At 34.7% G+C, this 16,960-nt stretch overlaps 1 pseudogene; it reads right to left on the reverse strand.

Annotated features, from left to right (window-relative positions):
- Nucleotides 1-367: 367 nt before the first annotated feature.
- On the reverse strand, nt 368-2,821 carry LOC131647676 (uncharacterized; annotated as a pseudogene).
- Nucleotides 2,822-16,960: the final 14,139 nt, after the last annotated feature.

A 16,960-nucleotide genomic window follows, 5' to 3' on the forward strand; every position in this document is an offset into this window, starting at 1 on the left:
TCTAAACTTCGACGAGTCTAATTTCTTTAAAACATTTTTGTATCATTTTTATCTTTATATATTTATTTTTATTTAAAATTTAAACGAAATATGATTTTTTTTAATTTATCGTGTTTCATCTATTAAAGGCTTAATTTTAAAATAGAACGGGGCCTCCAAATCCTTTGGGCCGGCCCTGCCCCTATATTATCTTGGACAGTGGCGGAGCCAGAAAAACTATAAAGTCTGGGCAAAATTTTTAAGACCACAAATTCAAATTTTATATAATATATAAATAGTCATCAATAAAAATAAAAGAGACTCGTCATTTTGTCAATAAAAATACAGTTTAAAATAAAATAGATAAACATAGCCTTACAATAGCGGGTTAAATAAAATTACGAGGTAAATGTCCTTTCCGAGACTTCTTTGCAGTGAATGTTCGGATAATATCAATATCATCAGGTGACTTGAATATCTCCCGCTCGATGTAACATATCATTAAGTCATTGAACCACACATCGTTGATCTTATTGCGCAATTTAGACTTGATAATCTTCATTGCTGAAAAAGCTCTTTCAACGGATGCTGTCGACACCGGCAATATTAAAGCTAACTCAATAAGTTTATAAACCAATGGAAATACCAAATGTTTCTCAGTTTGAACCATCTTCATAGCCAAACTTTGAACATCTTCACAAGTGGAAAATGAAGCATTTCTTCTCACTTGAAGAACATAAGTATCAAGTTGATCCCTAATTGTTCCTCGGTCATCATCAGAAAAGTCTGCATGATAAATATCTGCAAGACGAGCAAGCTTATCAACATCAAACTTGGAGAAAGAGTTCTTGGGATCAAGACATGAGAAGCAATCAAGTATAATGTTACTTCCTTCATTAAATCGGTGATCCATCTCCACACATATTTTATCAATAGCAACATACAAAATCTCTGCATGGTAATGATGAAGATTAGTGACAGTCTTTCCTTCTACTCTTGAACGACCCCGAACCGGTATTTCGTCATCCATATTTGGCACTGGAATACTTTTAGCAACACAAAATCCTTGGACATCAACAAAAAAATTATTCCAACCACTCTCTCTCATTGTACCCAACCGAGCTTTGGCAACATCAACTAATTCCATGGGATTCACAATATTAAGATCTTTTCTTTGCAAGACATTTGAGAGCTCGTTTGTGATACCAAACAACTTTAACATTAACCTCAAAATAAAAGCAAATTTAAAGCTCTCCATTTTTTCTATCAAACTCGCTGCTTGAGATGGTGTACGTCCATTTTCATCAACCAAACTAAGCACCTTTAACACGGAGGACCTCATTTGATCCAAACGAAGCAATGTAGTATGATGTGAACCCCATTTAGTATCCCTGGGTCTAGTGAGACTAGATGATTGGTGCAAGCCCCTTCCTCTAGATATCTCACCACTTTCAAGTTTATTTAAAATATCTTGGTGTTGTGCCTCTGTCAAAGCATTCTTTCTCTTACAAGATGCACTTGTTGTGTTCACAATCAAGGCGATGTACTCAAAGAAATCATGAATAGATGAGCAACTACTTGTAACAGACACAACAACCAATTGCAAACGGTGAGCATAACAATGGACATAGAAAGCATAAGGGTTTTCATCTAGAATTTTTCTTTGCAAACCATTAAATTCACCTCTCATATTTGAAGCTCCATCATATCCTTGCCCTTGTATCCTTGAAATAGATAACATGTGCTTATCAAGAATACCATAAAGAGCACCCTTTTATGAGTCAGATGTAGTATATGTGACATGATGTAGAGCAATAAATCGTTCCACAACTTTTCCCTTTTCCATTCAAAAACCTAAAAAAAAAATTCAACAAGTTTACTTGGCGGCATATAGATAATAATAGATAATGAAAATTGGAAAACACAACTACTAACCTCAACATCACCGCCATTTGCTGTTTGACGGATATATCACGTGACTCATCAATAAGAATGTAGAATTGTCTATCACCAAGCTCTTCCATAATCACCTTGGTAACTTCATGTGCACAACATGTTGCAAGCTCCTTTTGAATGTCACCGCAAGTTATTGTGCAATTTTTCCACCACGGTCAAAAGCATCCCTAACTTGTTCATTATGAGATTTTACCCAATCTATCATCTCTCTAAAATTGCCCTTATTTAGAGAAGTAGAGGATTCATCATGGCCACGGAAAGCCATGCCTTGTGCTATGAGATATCTTGAACAATCTAAAGAACAAGTCAAACGAATCTTATATAATCCTTTTGATTCCTTGGTTGCTTGAGCAAACTTACTTATCACACTTTGTCTTTGATTGTTATAATCATCGTAGTGCTTGACACATGAGTTTTGCAAACTATTATGACTACCAACGTGACCTTTCAAGCCTTGATATGCATGTTTCCAATCTCTATATCCGCTTTTAGTGAAGACTTCAAAACCAAAGTGCTCGGCCCTCCCGGGTTGCTTAAAGAGAAAGCAATAAAAACAATAAGCTGCATCATTTATCTCATTGTATTCTAACCATGCATAATTCTTATACCATGATTTATTAAATGCTCTTTTAATTCTTCCAAATTGAGTACGGGGGAAGCTTGACAAATCTGGTTGCATTGGACCCTTCAATATATATGCCCTCCTCACTTGGTCTTGAATATTTGGAGCATACTCATTAATTTGTTTCCTACGACCTGAATCACGCACAATCTCATTTGGATTAAATTCATTAACCACATTATTAGGTGGTGGTTCTAATTCAGCTTCCGGTTGCACGACATTCACATTCTCAATATTTTCTCTATCAACCAAAAATCTCCTCATCTCTGAACAAAAGATAAAGTAATTACAAAATTGTAGTTTGTGTGTATCGCGTATTATATTTTTTTGTACAAACCGTGTAAAAAAAATTCCAGTTTACACCATGATAAAAATTCACTACACAATAAAATATCATATACAAGAAAATACACTAAATAAAATGGCATCTACAAAAAAAAACTTTATGATTATATGACTATTTAAAAAAAACTTTAATTATTCTATGTCTAAAACCTTATCTTTGAAATGTCATATTTTAAAATTTTATAATAAGACAATACAATTGAATGAGTGGAGGAGGTGCGTTCCCAACTTCTCTTTGAAATATCATATTTTAACCTTATCCTCAAATGTACTCTCACTCTCTCTATGACTCTATGGAATAACAAATCTTATTTGGTCTCTCTCTACAAACTTGGATGGTGAACATATCTCTCTTTCAAACCGCAACAGTGCAACAACAAATAGAAAAAGAATGGAAGAAAACAGCATCGTACCTGACGTATGAACGTGAGAAAATGGAGGGGACGGCGGTTTCCTTTTCCTCTTTCTCTCTTCCGGTTCTTGTTCCACTCTTTTTTCTTTTTCTTTTTTAATTTTATTTGTTTTTTTATAATAACATGACAGCTAAAAAAAATTGGACCGAGCCGAGCCCGGGCATATGCCCACCCTGGCCGTACGGAAGAACCGCCCCTGATCATGGACAACATCTTAATAGCATCATTTGATGAGTTGCTATAAGAGCGTTTCGATCTCTTGTGATACGACCATAAAATCCATGACTTTTAAAAGCAGTATTTTTTAATGGGGCGAGTAACATTTTGGGTGAGAGATAGAGATTATGATGAAGGTTAATAATAAAAGAAAGAGTAGATCTACCTCGTGTAACTATTTAGACCACATGTCATTTGTCTTATTAAGCTTTTTTTTATATCACGGAGGATGACCTTGTTATCCGAATCAGCGTGTCCATTGGCATTGGGATGCATGAATTATCAATACAAATTTTGTTTGGATCTCGAGTTGATGGTAGTTTCTACCATAGTGGAGCTGATGGAAGAATTCATAGGGAGGTTAACCATATTCTCTTGGTGTTAGTTGATATTTCCAACTCTGATTTGGGCGAGTTAGAAGCTTTAGAAGCTGAGATCTCATTTTTCGAGAACGATGTTACATGGATCCACCCACAAAACGATGATCTCATGGTCATCACCATAAGATGAGATGATTATGAGTTAAAGAGGGTCCTGATTGATCAAGAAACACTAAAAACATCCTCTAATAGTATGCATTTGAGAGACTCTTATTTGATTTAGGTAACCTCAATCCCTTTCAAGGATCGTTGTGGAATTTTAGGAAGAACTTGTGTAGGAAAAAGGTTATATGACATTAAATACCACCTTTGGAGAAAGAGAGAATGCTAGGGTGATTAAGGCAAGGTATTTAGTCATCGATGCACCCTCCTCAAATAACATGATTATAAGGTTTCCTGCTTTTAACCAACTTGGATCTACACTATCCACATTATACTTATGCATAAAGTATCCGCTCCTAGATGGGGGAGTCGAGGTTATTCAGGGAGATTATGAGATCTTTAGGAAGTGCTAGTTAGAGAGTATGAAGTTGGAGAAGGTCGGGATTATGGGCGTCAACATCGTTGGCAAGAAGTTGGAGGCCAAACCATTAAATGAAGCTCTCATGGATGAGGTCCTGGCCACTCGAGGTCAGGTAGACACGAAGGAGATAAGAAAGGATCTCTTGTCAGATGATGATAATACTTAAGGTTTTGTGCCTTGTTTAGTTTAGTTTTATTTACTCTTTTGTCTTATTTAGGCAACTTACAGTCTCTGTCACTTGTAAGAATAATTTGATGATATTCTTTTGTTTGTGGGGATCACTTTTTCCCTTGTATTGCCAACGTGGAACATGGATTTAATTTAGGACTCACTTTATTATATAAATTTGGATGTTGTTCATTTATTTGCAGGAAAATGAAAAGCAAAAATGATTTCATCGAAGTCACCTCACGTGGCGGCCATATATGTTAGATCGTTATATAGGAATCCTTGTCGCCTTTAAGGCTATCACATATGCTGGATCCTTATACATGAATATTTGTCGCCCTTCGAGGTGACCACACATGTTGTGTACTCACATAAGAATCCTTTTCGTACCTCGAGGCGACCGTGTTAGACAAGTAACTCCAAGCATAAGAGGGGGTGGATTGTGGTATTTTATAATTCGCGATTAATTTAGAGTTTTTAATACTTAAGTATCAAATTATGTTAGAATTTTTAAGATCAGAATAAAAAGCAAATATTAAAAGCAGTAATGTAAATAGAAGTGATTAAAAGATAAGCGTTAGAGAGATGACACTAGAAAAGTATCCAAATTCTGTTGAACGTTGGCGTATTCATGTCCCCAAAGACCTTCTTGAGATTTGACTATAATATTGAGCTTTTACAGGTTATACCCATGAATCATTGATACAAGTAAGTCAAGAGATTTTACACTAGCTTATCCTCAATTGAAAGTGAGCTTTTCCACGCGCTGAACTCACAAACCGAATAGAGATTTTACAAGTTGTTCTCAATAGTCGAACAAAACTTTTCTAGGTTGAGTTTTATTACCAAATAGAGATTTTCAAATGGTTTATCTCAAGAATCAAACTCAATTCTTCAAGAGTATCACACTCTTGAAAATAACAATAATTTCACGACACTAGTACAACATTTTCCTCACAAGTATTTTTCACTCATAAGGCTCTAAGGCAACTTTGGTTAAAAGAAAATATTTAGAGAGAGAAGAGAGATAAATTGTAAAGAATTAGGAAAACTCTAAATTCAGGTGTAAAATGAAGTGAGAAGACTCATTTCTATAAGAAGATTTGGATAGAGACAGAGAGGGGGGGGGGGGAGAGAGAGAGAGAGAGAGAGAGAGAGAGAGAGAGAGAGAGAGAGAGAGAGAGAGAGAGAGAGAGAGAGAGATTTTATAGGATTGGGAAAACTCCAAATTCAGGTGTAAAATGAAGTGAGAAGACACCTCGTTTCTATAAGAATATTTGGCTAAAAAAGGAAATGATACATGTGCTAATTAACTCACCTAATAGATTATGTCCTGATTCTAATTGATTAGGAACTTCAATTGATCGATTAATATGGGCCAAAATGGAGTGTTTTGATATAGAGACGTTACTAACAATTAAGAGACTGTCATTAATGATTATAGATTCGATTGGGCATCATCTAATCGATTAGGTTCAAGATCTAATCGATTAGATAGTTTACAAAATTGTCCTAATCAAGATCACAATCCCCTAATCAACTGGCTAGAACTTGAAAACATTTTTAGATGATTTTATTATGTAAAGAAAAGCGTTAAAAAGTAATTTATGTGTGTGTGAGTTTCCTTAGTATTTTAGGAGTTACTCTCCTACATTCACAAAACCCTGGTCACTCAGACAGACAAGACCACACGAGTTTTCACACTTCCTCTCTTTCATAAATCTTAAGATTTCAAGTTCCCTTACCAGATATGTCAATCATATAAGTACTTCCTTAGAACCTTGAATTTTCTACTTTATGAGGCTTGAGAAATCTTCTAGTTAATCACCATCATCAAAAAGTTGGAAATATATTACCACTAACTTCAATAAGCATAAGATTTGTTGTCATTAAAACACCAAGAGTATCACCAACGTCAGGATCATCAGCTTCATACATGCAAGCACATAGATCCATATTCTCACACTTTTTGATTTTGACAGTTCATCTCTTAGGAAGTGGTAAAAGAGATAACACAGAGATAAAGTTTGGAGTGGTTAAACTCCCCCTCACACGAGTATAGATTAAACTCTACTCTTTTAGAGAGTATACTTTTCCCCCTTTGGCATAATTAAAACAGCGAGAAAAACAAGCCTGACACATAGATCACATATTTGCTTAAGTAAATAGATTAAGTTACCTTAAAGACATGGACATGAAAATCTAGTGTAAGGCACAAAAAAGCATGACCTATGATCTTACTTCTCTCCGTAAAAAGTAGCATCTAGCTTTGAGATTATACGATTGGTAAGCTTTGGAGAATTTATCCCCTTGATTCTTTCTCGAACAGAACTCAAAAGTCTTTGAAGCTTTCTAAACAGGGAGGCAACTATGTAGTCTACTTCTTTCTTGCTCATATTTCTTTCAAGAGATAATCATTTCCTCTTAGCAATTCTTTTGGACAACCTCTTTTCAGCCTCTTTGGGCCTTAGACTAATATTGGGCTTTAGGCGTATTGTGTTTGGCACCCCTTTGCTATAGAAACACTTAAAACTCATCAAATGTTAGTAAATAATAAACTTACTAAGAAATTACTAAATCAATTACTAGAGACTCAATCTGAGTTTTCCAATTTTTCAATATCTTTTAAGTATACTACCTAAAAAGCTCAAGTTAACTTTGGAAAACTAACAATTTTTAGGGAACAACAAATCACCGTCAATTTTCCTTCTCTACGAATCATTTGATGCAAGAGTTGGTCCAAATACAGTATTGATAAATCCATTGAAAATTTATCACCTCAACCTTCTAAGAGGTTCCATGAACACACTCGTTGAACAATAACACTTTTTGTATACCCAAGGTATACACATGCTTTGCACAATTTTATTGACTTTTCAAGGAAAACTCCTTCAAGGCTACAAAGCAATCCTTTTTCATCTTTGTTGGTGTAGACTTCTTTATAAATTCCTTTGGTGAATATATTTGAGGAATCCTTCCTATAATATATGAATTTGTAACCCAAGATAGTATCGAATCTTTTCCATCTATTGATTTTAATTTTTATCATATCATAAGCGTCCTTGCAAAAGGATTCATTAGTAGAAACAAATCGACAAAAATATGCTCGGTTTTACAAAGAGTTGTATCATCTTTCCTTCTTAGAAAGTTATTTTTAGGTTGATAATTTCTCAGACTATCAAACCAAGCTCGAGGAGCTTATTTTAGATCGTAGAAAGACCTTTTCATTTGGAAAACATGAATAAGTAAAGTTTCATAAAATCGGGAGGATAATTAACATGTACTTACTTTTTGATGTAACTGTTCAAAAAACATATTATTTACATGCATTTAGAAGAATTTAAGAAAATATAATCCATGAGAAAGTTAGAAACATCCTTATGGCTTCTAGTCGAGCTACATGGGCATAAATTACATTAAATTTATCCCTTCCTATTGATTGTAACCTTTCACAACGAGTCTGGCTTTATTTATTAAAACATTGCCATCTTTTTCTAGCTAGTTATGAAAAATGCAATGGGTACTAATCATTTGATTAGCTAAAATTTGGGAAGGAGTTCCCAAATGTTGTTTCTCTTAAATTGATTTAATCGTTCTTTCATACCAAGAGATCAATGTCCTTTGATGATACCTTCATCATTTTCCTTTGGCTCAATGTAATTCCATCTTAACACTCCCTTATCAAGAGATCAATGTCCTTTGATGATACCACAATGTTACATACAATGCTATGGGAGTGTTAAGATGTAATTCCCTTAGAAATATCTCCATTAACATTTTGAATGGAATGGTCCTTAGTGGGTCTCCATTCTTTGGATAAACTTTGATTTTCTAAGTTGAATTATTCGACTTGAGTGTCTCCATTTGGACTTTGGATTTCCTCTTGTCTTTGATATTTTTCTTTCCCTTGATCATAATCTTCTAAGGATGTTCTTTCAAGGATACCTACACAATTAACACCCTATACTTCTAGCTACTAGAGGTTTGTTCAATAAAGGCAATATGTATGAGTTCTTCTATAGTCATGGTCTTTTCGATAAGAGGTTTTAAAAGGATTTTCTTTCAAGGTTTTTAAATAACATTACTACCCTTGTCACACAAATTACTTAAAATAAAAGTATGTTATAAAACTTGAGTCAAAGGAACAAATTAAAGGCAAGATTAGGGCTCTTACCAAAAGATTTCTCTTTTTCTTTAAGGAGTGAAACATGACAACGTATTTATTTCTTTAGTTGTATAACTTCATGAGTGACTATCGATATCATTTTTTGAATTCAAGTTGTCAAGTACATTTGCATCACAATTTGTCTTTTGGGTCCTTTAATGTTAGCGAAATACATATTATGAGCAAACATCTTTCTCTTTTTACGTTCTTAACGATTTTTATAGAAATGCAATGGATAATATCCTTGTTTGATTTAATGTATCTTTTTGATAAAAAAGAACATATCAATTTGGTCATCTTTATTATAGTAATTGCATTTTAGGGTTTTGCACTTAGATGTTGGTTGGACATTTCAATTTGTACTGGTCAAAAAAGTACATGTATGTATGTAACACATGCAACGGCTGGAGTACTCAAAGGCCTGAGTATGTATATTATGTACGATGTATGTTGGTTAGGGCTTGCTAGAGCGGCGTGAAACCCTATACGATGGTTTTGTGTTGGTTTTAGAGGACCTACTCATGTGAGGTGAGAGGCTCTTTATCTCAATATGGTGCTTAGGTTTAAGCCTATGAATTATGATCTTTCTTCTCCCATTCGGGGGAGTAGTATATATAAAGGCCTTTTGGGCCTAGGGTTTAGCAAACCATTAAAGGCAGTAACCGCTCCCCCATGACTAGGAGAAAGTGTTGACTACCTATTTTGCAGGGAATCATGGTGTAACACCTTCTCATATAACTCAAGAGATGATGGTACTATACACATCATCTTCCCCAAAGGCGAGCCTTCATGCTTTATGTGGATATCGCCTGGGCGACACCTCTCTAGGTGGGAACCCTAAAGTTGCCCTTGTTTGGGGCTCTCACAAATATAACACTACATAAATATTGCTAAAGTTTTACAATTGTTATTATATTCATATATAAGACCAAGTATTTTTTGATGATCATCAATTGTATTTTTCCAAATGTCATATTGATCACACTTGATAGATTCATTTAAGACATGTTGATAAGAGGATGAATTTTGAAATATATCATCTTCTCTCTCCCCTCTCTCTCTCTCTCTCAAAGTCGTTTTATTTCTTCCAATAAATTTTTATTTTTCAATTTAAGGGAAGAAATTTATTTGAAGGTAGACACAATTTGTTCTAATTTAATTGTTTCTTTAGTTAGTTTTTTACATATATAAAATAAGTCTTGATAAGAGAAATAAGAGGTTACCTTATCTTCTTCATGATTTGTCATGAGACACATGTTTGCTTCTTCCTTGTCAGAGTATTCCACATCATTTTCATCCCAAGATACATAGAATCTCTTAACTTATTTTTTTTGTGTTTTCTTGGATCTTATCTGATTTAGAGGGTTGTTTGGTATTACGTGCCATTCCTTAGCTCATTGGTGGCATGTGGGAATGAATGAGTATCTTCCTTCATTTTGCTCTAGGAATTTTTAAATTTATTTTTCATGCCTTAGGAACTCATTGTATTTTTGAAACATGAGTTTCATATATTTATTAATCTCACTTTGACAGTCTTCATCTTCTGATTTCATATCTTTGATGCTAAAAAGCCTTTAATGCATTACTTTTCCTCTTCTTCTTGTCATCTTCTTCTTCATCTACAAGTCTCTTTAGCTCCATCCCATATTCCTGCAATTTATCAAAAAGAGTGTGTGACTCCATGGTTGATAAGTCCCTATATTTAGAAATCACAGTAATTTTAGGTTGCCAACTCCGGTTTAGGCATCTAGTAATTTTCATAACAAAATTCCTCATTTGAAAATGATTTTTTTCTAGAGTTGTCATATGACTCACGATATGAGTACATCATGTTTGCATTTTATTTAAGCTCTCTTCAAGTTTCATTCTAAATAGTTCATACTCGTGTGTTAATGTGTCAAACCTTTCCCTCTTCACCATAATAGTTCCTTCATGGGTAATTTGGAGGATATCCCACATATCTTTTGTAGTCTCGCAATGAGAAACTTGCACAAACTCATTAAGACCAAGAGTGACAGTGATGACTGTAACACCGAGGCCGAAGACGGTGAGGGGTGGTTGCACCGCATGTAACACCTGAGGCCAAAGAGGGCAAAGGTGGTCGCCACATTGGAATGAGAGGGATCCTGAGGCTGTGCAGGTATGTGACTGCATGGTTGAAGGAAAGCTTATAAGGATTGATGTGTACTACCTATACCAACAAGATGCATCTTCTTTTCGGTAGCTCGTTCCATAAAAACTTCACAGTTAAGCGTGCTTGACTTGGAGCAATTTAGGGATGGGTAACCTTCTGGGAATTTTCCCAGAAAGCGTGCAAGTGAGGTCAAAGCATACTAAAAAGACCCGTGTTAGTTTGTGGGGTCAGTCGATTATACCGAAGCAGTCAGAGGCGTTACAATGATAGTTTTTGCCTTCAAACTATGCTGCACATTTTCTTTATTGTATTTGGGAATTTTCCCAGAAAGCGTGCGAGTGAGGTCAAAGCATGCTGAAAAGACCCGTGTTGGTTTGTGGGGTCAGTCGATTATCCCGAAAGCAGTTTGAGGCGTTGCAATGATAGTTTTTTCCTTCAAACTTTGTTGCACATTTTCTTTATTGTCTTTGGTCCAATCCTTTTTAGTTTTTTCACTAACACACTATTAACACTATGTGTAGGAACAAATGGACCTTTTTTCATCGCCTTCAAAATACTACGATCCATCCCTTCTATGAAAAATTTCATTTTCACATTTTCACAAACTATACCTTTCTTCATTAAAGGAATGGTTTTTTAGTGAATAACTTGAAGTTATTTTTCCTCCTAGGAAAATTAGTCTTTAACAGGAGTTAGTCTCTGATGCCACTTGTTGAACAAATGACTCCAAGCACGAGATAAGAAGGGGGGTTTGATAGTGGTATTCAAAATTCGCGATTAATTTAAAAGTTTAAATACTTATGAAAAAAATTGTGTTAGTATTTTTAAAATAAGAATATAAAGCATCAGAAAGTAAAAGGAGTAAAATAGGTAGAAGAAATTAAAAGATAAGGGTTAGAGAGACGACATCATAGAATTATCCAGGATCGGGCGAACGTTGGCCTACTCATATCCTCAAAGATCTTCTTAAGATTTGACGATAATATTGAGCTTTAACAAGTTATGCCCACAACACAAACCTTTGATACAAGTGAATCAAGAAATTTTACACTAGCTTGTCCCCATCCGAAGGCTATCTTTTCCACGTGATAAACTTACAAACCAAGTAGAGATTTTATAAGGTTTAGGGTTTATAGCTTGTCACCAACTTCAAGAAGCATAAGAGTTGTCGTCTTCAAAACACCAAAAATGTAACAAATCTTAGGATTAACAACTTCATACATGTAAGTACATAGATCCATAAACCACACATGTTGGATCCTCACGCTATAATTCTTGTCGCTTTTTGGGCAATATCAACATCTTCAGACGAAAGCCCGAATCGTCAAGGAGAACAACTAAAAGCCATGCTTCAAAGTAACTCATGAGAATAAAATGAAAATATACAAACAAGCCATCAAATTAAGATCCATGTGGGAAAAATATATCATAAAGCCATTAAAGAAAGATAATTACAGCACACCTTTATTGGGCATTATTACAAAGCGCTTCAAAGGGCTGAATAAGTAAGCCATATAACTCATTGATCCTCTAAAGCATTCCCAAGATAGGCGACATCATCGTGGTGATCAGTTAAGGTAACCTCCCTATCGGGCGGGACCTCCTCCTCACCCACTAACTGGCCTATATGGACTACCTTGAACAAATCCATCTGACTTCAGTCCAACCATGGGTAGAAAAATATTATTTCCTCCTTTGTTCACTCAAAGTACTGATCAGAAGTTTCCACCAAGTCATCATTTAATGCGGACAGTTCCTCTTCAATTTTCTTCAGAGAGCCGAGGGCTCTCTCAAGTGATCACTTTAAGCTCTTAGTTGCGGTGGCATGAGTCGGTGACTTTACAACCACAATTTGAAGTAAGGTCTTCGAATCTTCTTTCTCCTTCATCAAGGTTCTCATTATTTCCTGACATTCACTGATGCTACCCTAAGCCATGAAAAGTTTATATTTCAATTTATCAAATACTTGAGTATACTTCTCACGTTGGACCCGTTCTATCAAAAGCCCTTTAAGAGATTTTTCGGCCACCTTTGACAGCTTAATTTAGGACTTATCATGAACACATTGGTAATCATAAGGGAAACCCTCGAGAAAAGATAGACGAATTGAGGTAAACTTAATGGTATAGAACGGGGCGTTCCTCCATGGAGAGAGATGCTGGATGTGACTCCCTCTTTGCCCTACCTTATCTAGTAACAACTATTTGTCTGTCCTTTGGAACCTGTGAAGGAACTTATCCCAGCTTTGGTATTTTAGAAGGGTGAGAATAGCCAATGGGATGGTCCTCACCACGCCTTTTGACATCCATTGTCATTCTGACGCACGAGCGACTTTTGGGGTTGATCAATTGGTGTTCGACTTTCTTCTTGGCCAAGTGTTCCTTTCTCTCAGCAAATGAAATTGTAGGCATTTTCCCTACATAAAAGTCATAGAAATATATGAGTTAGGGTAACACTTAAAACAAATTTGAGACAAGGGTATTTCCTAACCATAAGCTCACCTAAGTACTCATATATCATGTTATCATCTCCTCGATGTAGGTTAATCAAGGTACATGAGCTCATGAACCTAAAATTGTTCAATACTTGAATTGTCTCATGCTCGTTTAGGGTAAGATCATAAAATTCAAAGCCAGTGATGACCTTCAGATCCCTCGTCCAAGATAGGGGAAGCAATGGCACCAACCGTCTTAGCCATGACCATTGAGTTACAGTTTCGCCCCTTAACTCTTACAAACTTGTCTTTCTATTATGCATAGGGACTTGAATGAGGCTTTAACAGCCTCCTTCTTGGAAGACCACACTAGGTCACCCAACCATTTTTTGTGCTAATATTTCTATTCTAAAAGGAGAAGAATACCCCAACGGTAGGAGAAACCTCCAACCGCAGACATATAACTTTGAACTCCCTAATGATGCCTAACACTTAGGCGTAACTTGAGAAGAAGTGGTGTTGAAAGTCGCTAGAAACTCGACTTCAAATGGTATAAAGGGTATCAAGATTCCTAAGTCGTTAATGACAAGGAAATGCAGATAGAAATAGGGGATTGATGAGCCTATTGGGGCAGCCATGTTGGCTCTCTCCTCCTCAAAGCATGGCTCTAGAATCACATTATCTTCATATCCATTATTGAAAATTCTAATTTTCCGCAGAAAAGCAAATATCCTCTTCTCACTAGAGAACATGGATGAGAAATCCTAGACATTGAAATGCTTATCATCAGTTTCCACCAACGATTCCTGGTAAGAATAGAAAGAGCGAGAAAATTACTAAAAAAACTATAAAGCCTTTCACGCCTTCGGAGTTCTAATTCTCAAAGTTAAATGCACAACTACTATTTAACGTCTCAAAATCTAACAACCACCATTAAGAATATAATGAGCAAAAATAGAATGGAATCATACCTGCAACTACAATCAAGAAAGTCAAGATGCGTGTATTATGCGTTTGAAAGAACTCTTAACTAAATAGAAGTTTGGAAATAGAAAGCAAGAAAAGGATCAAAGAGAAGCACAAAGTCTTTTTATAAGGATGAGAGGCCTAGTCGTAAGAGTAACCTACTGCCACTAACTAGGCACCTAAACAATCACAAGAAATGAGAAAGGTTTCCCACGTCAGAGACACGCATAAAGAATAAGGCCAAATTTGACTTCCCAAGGAAAGTCATCATCGATTGCATTTAATGCAGCACATGATTTTCTCTCAATTGAGGTGTGGATCACATCATTTACACGTGAAAACATATCCTGGAGTCACCTATATACGAGAGATTCGCTTTATACCTAAGGGACTTTCCCTACACATGAGGGACTCAACTCATACTTTAGGAACTCATCTTAATAGGGGGAGGGGACAAGACTAAATCGCTTCTCCTTTTATATTCCCTCATGCATGAGGGACTGTGTACTGATATATTAGTAAATGACTATTGTGGGCGACGTGGGAGGCAGGTAATTCATCACCACGCCCAAAACGCCCCCTGATGCTTGTTTCCTAGATCGACCGTATGTTTATTTAATACATCGCCTTATTCTGGGATAAGTTGCTTTATGTGGGAAAGTGGAGAAGTGACGTGTCATATTTCACAATAGGATGGAAAAAGACATAGGAAGGTTAACCACACTCTCCTGAATAACATGGGATTAACCATTCACTCTCATATTCTCTAGTTGGTAGTTGTTATTTTCAAGGATCTAGGATGCATGCTCACACAACTATATTATCTAAGTCTTGAAGTTGAGAAGTGAAATCTCATATTCACATAAATATTAGATACACAAAGTTTCTCACCCCATTACGTGAGTTAACTATAAACCCTACGATAAACACTAAAATCTTTGACACCTCTTATACAATAGAGATTGTTATGTATTATATTTTCAACAGGTACAAATTAAATAACAGTCAGAAACTCTCTATCCTCTACCTAAACTCATATTCGGTCATAATTAATTATTCCCAGCAAGTGACAAGAGATTCTTAATACTTTTATTTATCAACATATCCATGTATGTTTCTGCTAGTGATTTAAATTCACTTGGCCAACTATTTCATAATCAACTATGGGATAAGGATTGAGGGAGCATATTACAGTCTTTACAAGTTTTTTACAGCGGTGTTTACAATTAATGATCTGATAATCTCAATAACTTCTTCCCGGTTGTACTATGTTGTAGGAGACTATTACCATTGATGTCCATACACAATACTTGATCAACGGCATTATTTGATGAAAGATTGATGATAAAAGCAAGCAGGAGGAAGGAAAAGGGTAAGGAAACATTATTGCTGTCTACAATCATCCAGCTGTCTATAATCATTGCTCTAACCTTTACAAACCACCCTTGTTTTTAAATTACTTGAGTTTTAAATCTAAATAAATATTTATTAAAAATTTTATCAATATTTGATTTTTTGTGGCAGCACCATACATTTTCCTTTTTATTTTATCTTTATCTCCTTTTTAAAAATATTTTTCAAACTACCATAATTTAAATTAATTTCTTTTTTTATCATTGAAGGTTCTTAAATTGAACCGGGGTACACAAATTAATAAGAAATATTTTTTCCAGGCTTAAAACACAATTTTCATAAGAAACATGTTTCATGCAAAACTTCTTATAGATATTGGCATCTCAAATTTTGGTGTGTAACCAAAAATGTTTTCGGTAGAATTTGTCTAAATTTGTAGAAAAACAAAATGTGTAAACTAAAAAAAATGAGAAAATGTAAGTCAACAAATGTGTATTAATTTTTATAAGAAGATATTAATTTAATTGGCAGACTTTTAGGCTTTTTTATGAATGTATATAAAATGAAGGGGGTTGGAAGTGAAATAAAGCAGAATGAAGCGGAGGAGAATGAAATAAAGATGTTAGTTTGGGTATTCTATGACGGAATAGAGAGATTTTGTCATTCCATTCAATAAAAAAATATAAAAAATGGTGAAAAATGATAGAATGAGATGAAACACATTTCATCCGGTTTGTCTCATTCTATTAATTTTTAATCGATCCAAACGATTAAATATAAATTTGTATCATTTCATTTTCTTTTTAGATGGATCTAAACATACCCTTGAAGGTATACATTTTAAAATCATGGTTGGTTGAAAAATATTTTTTAAAGTCGTTAAAGTGGAAGAATAAAAAAAAGAGAAGTGTGGTATCGACAGAAAGAATATTCAATTTTTATCTATATTTAAATTAAAAAAAATATTTTATTGATAATCTTTTATGTCTGCGGTGCCCGTGCCACCCATCATATAAGGATTATGTTTTATATATTTCGGCAAGAGGATCAGATAAAGATTTGATAATGAGTTTTTTTATCTATAAGATATTATATTTATCTATTCAATTATTTAAAAAACAATTTAAAGAAACACATGGCTGGATTTTTTATATGTATAGATAGATATCTTTTCTATAAGGAAGTTCGACTTTCACTTCCTTTTAAAATTATATATATATATATATATATATATATATATATATATATATATATATATATATATATATATATATATATATATATATATATATATATATATAAATAT

Source organism: Vicia villosa, linkage group LG2 (assembly GCF_029867415.1).
Source record: "Vicia villosa cultivar HV-30 ecotype Madison, WI linkage group LG2, Vvil1.0, whole genome shotgun sequence".
NCBI classification, from domain to species: Eukaryota; Viridiplantae; Streptophyta; class Magnoliopsida; order Fabales; family Fabaceae; genus Vicia; species Vicia villosa.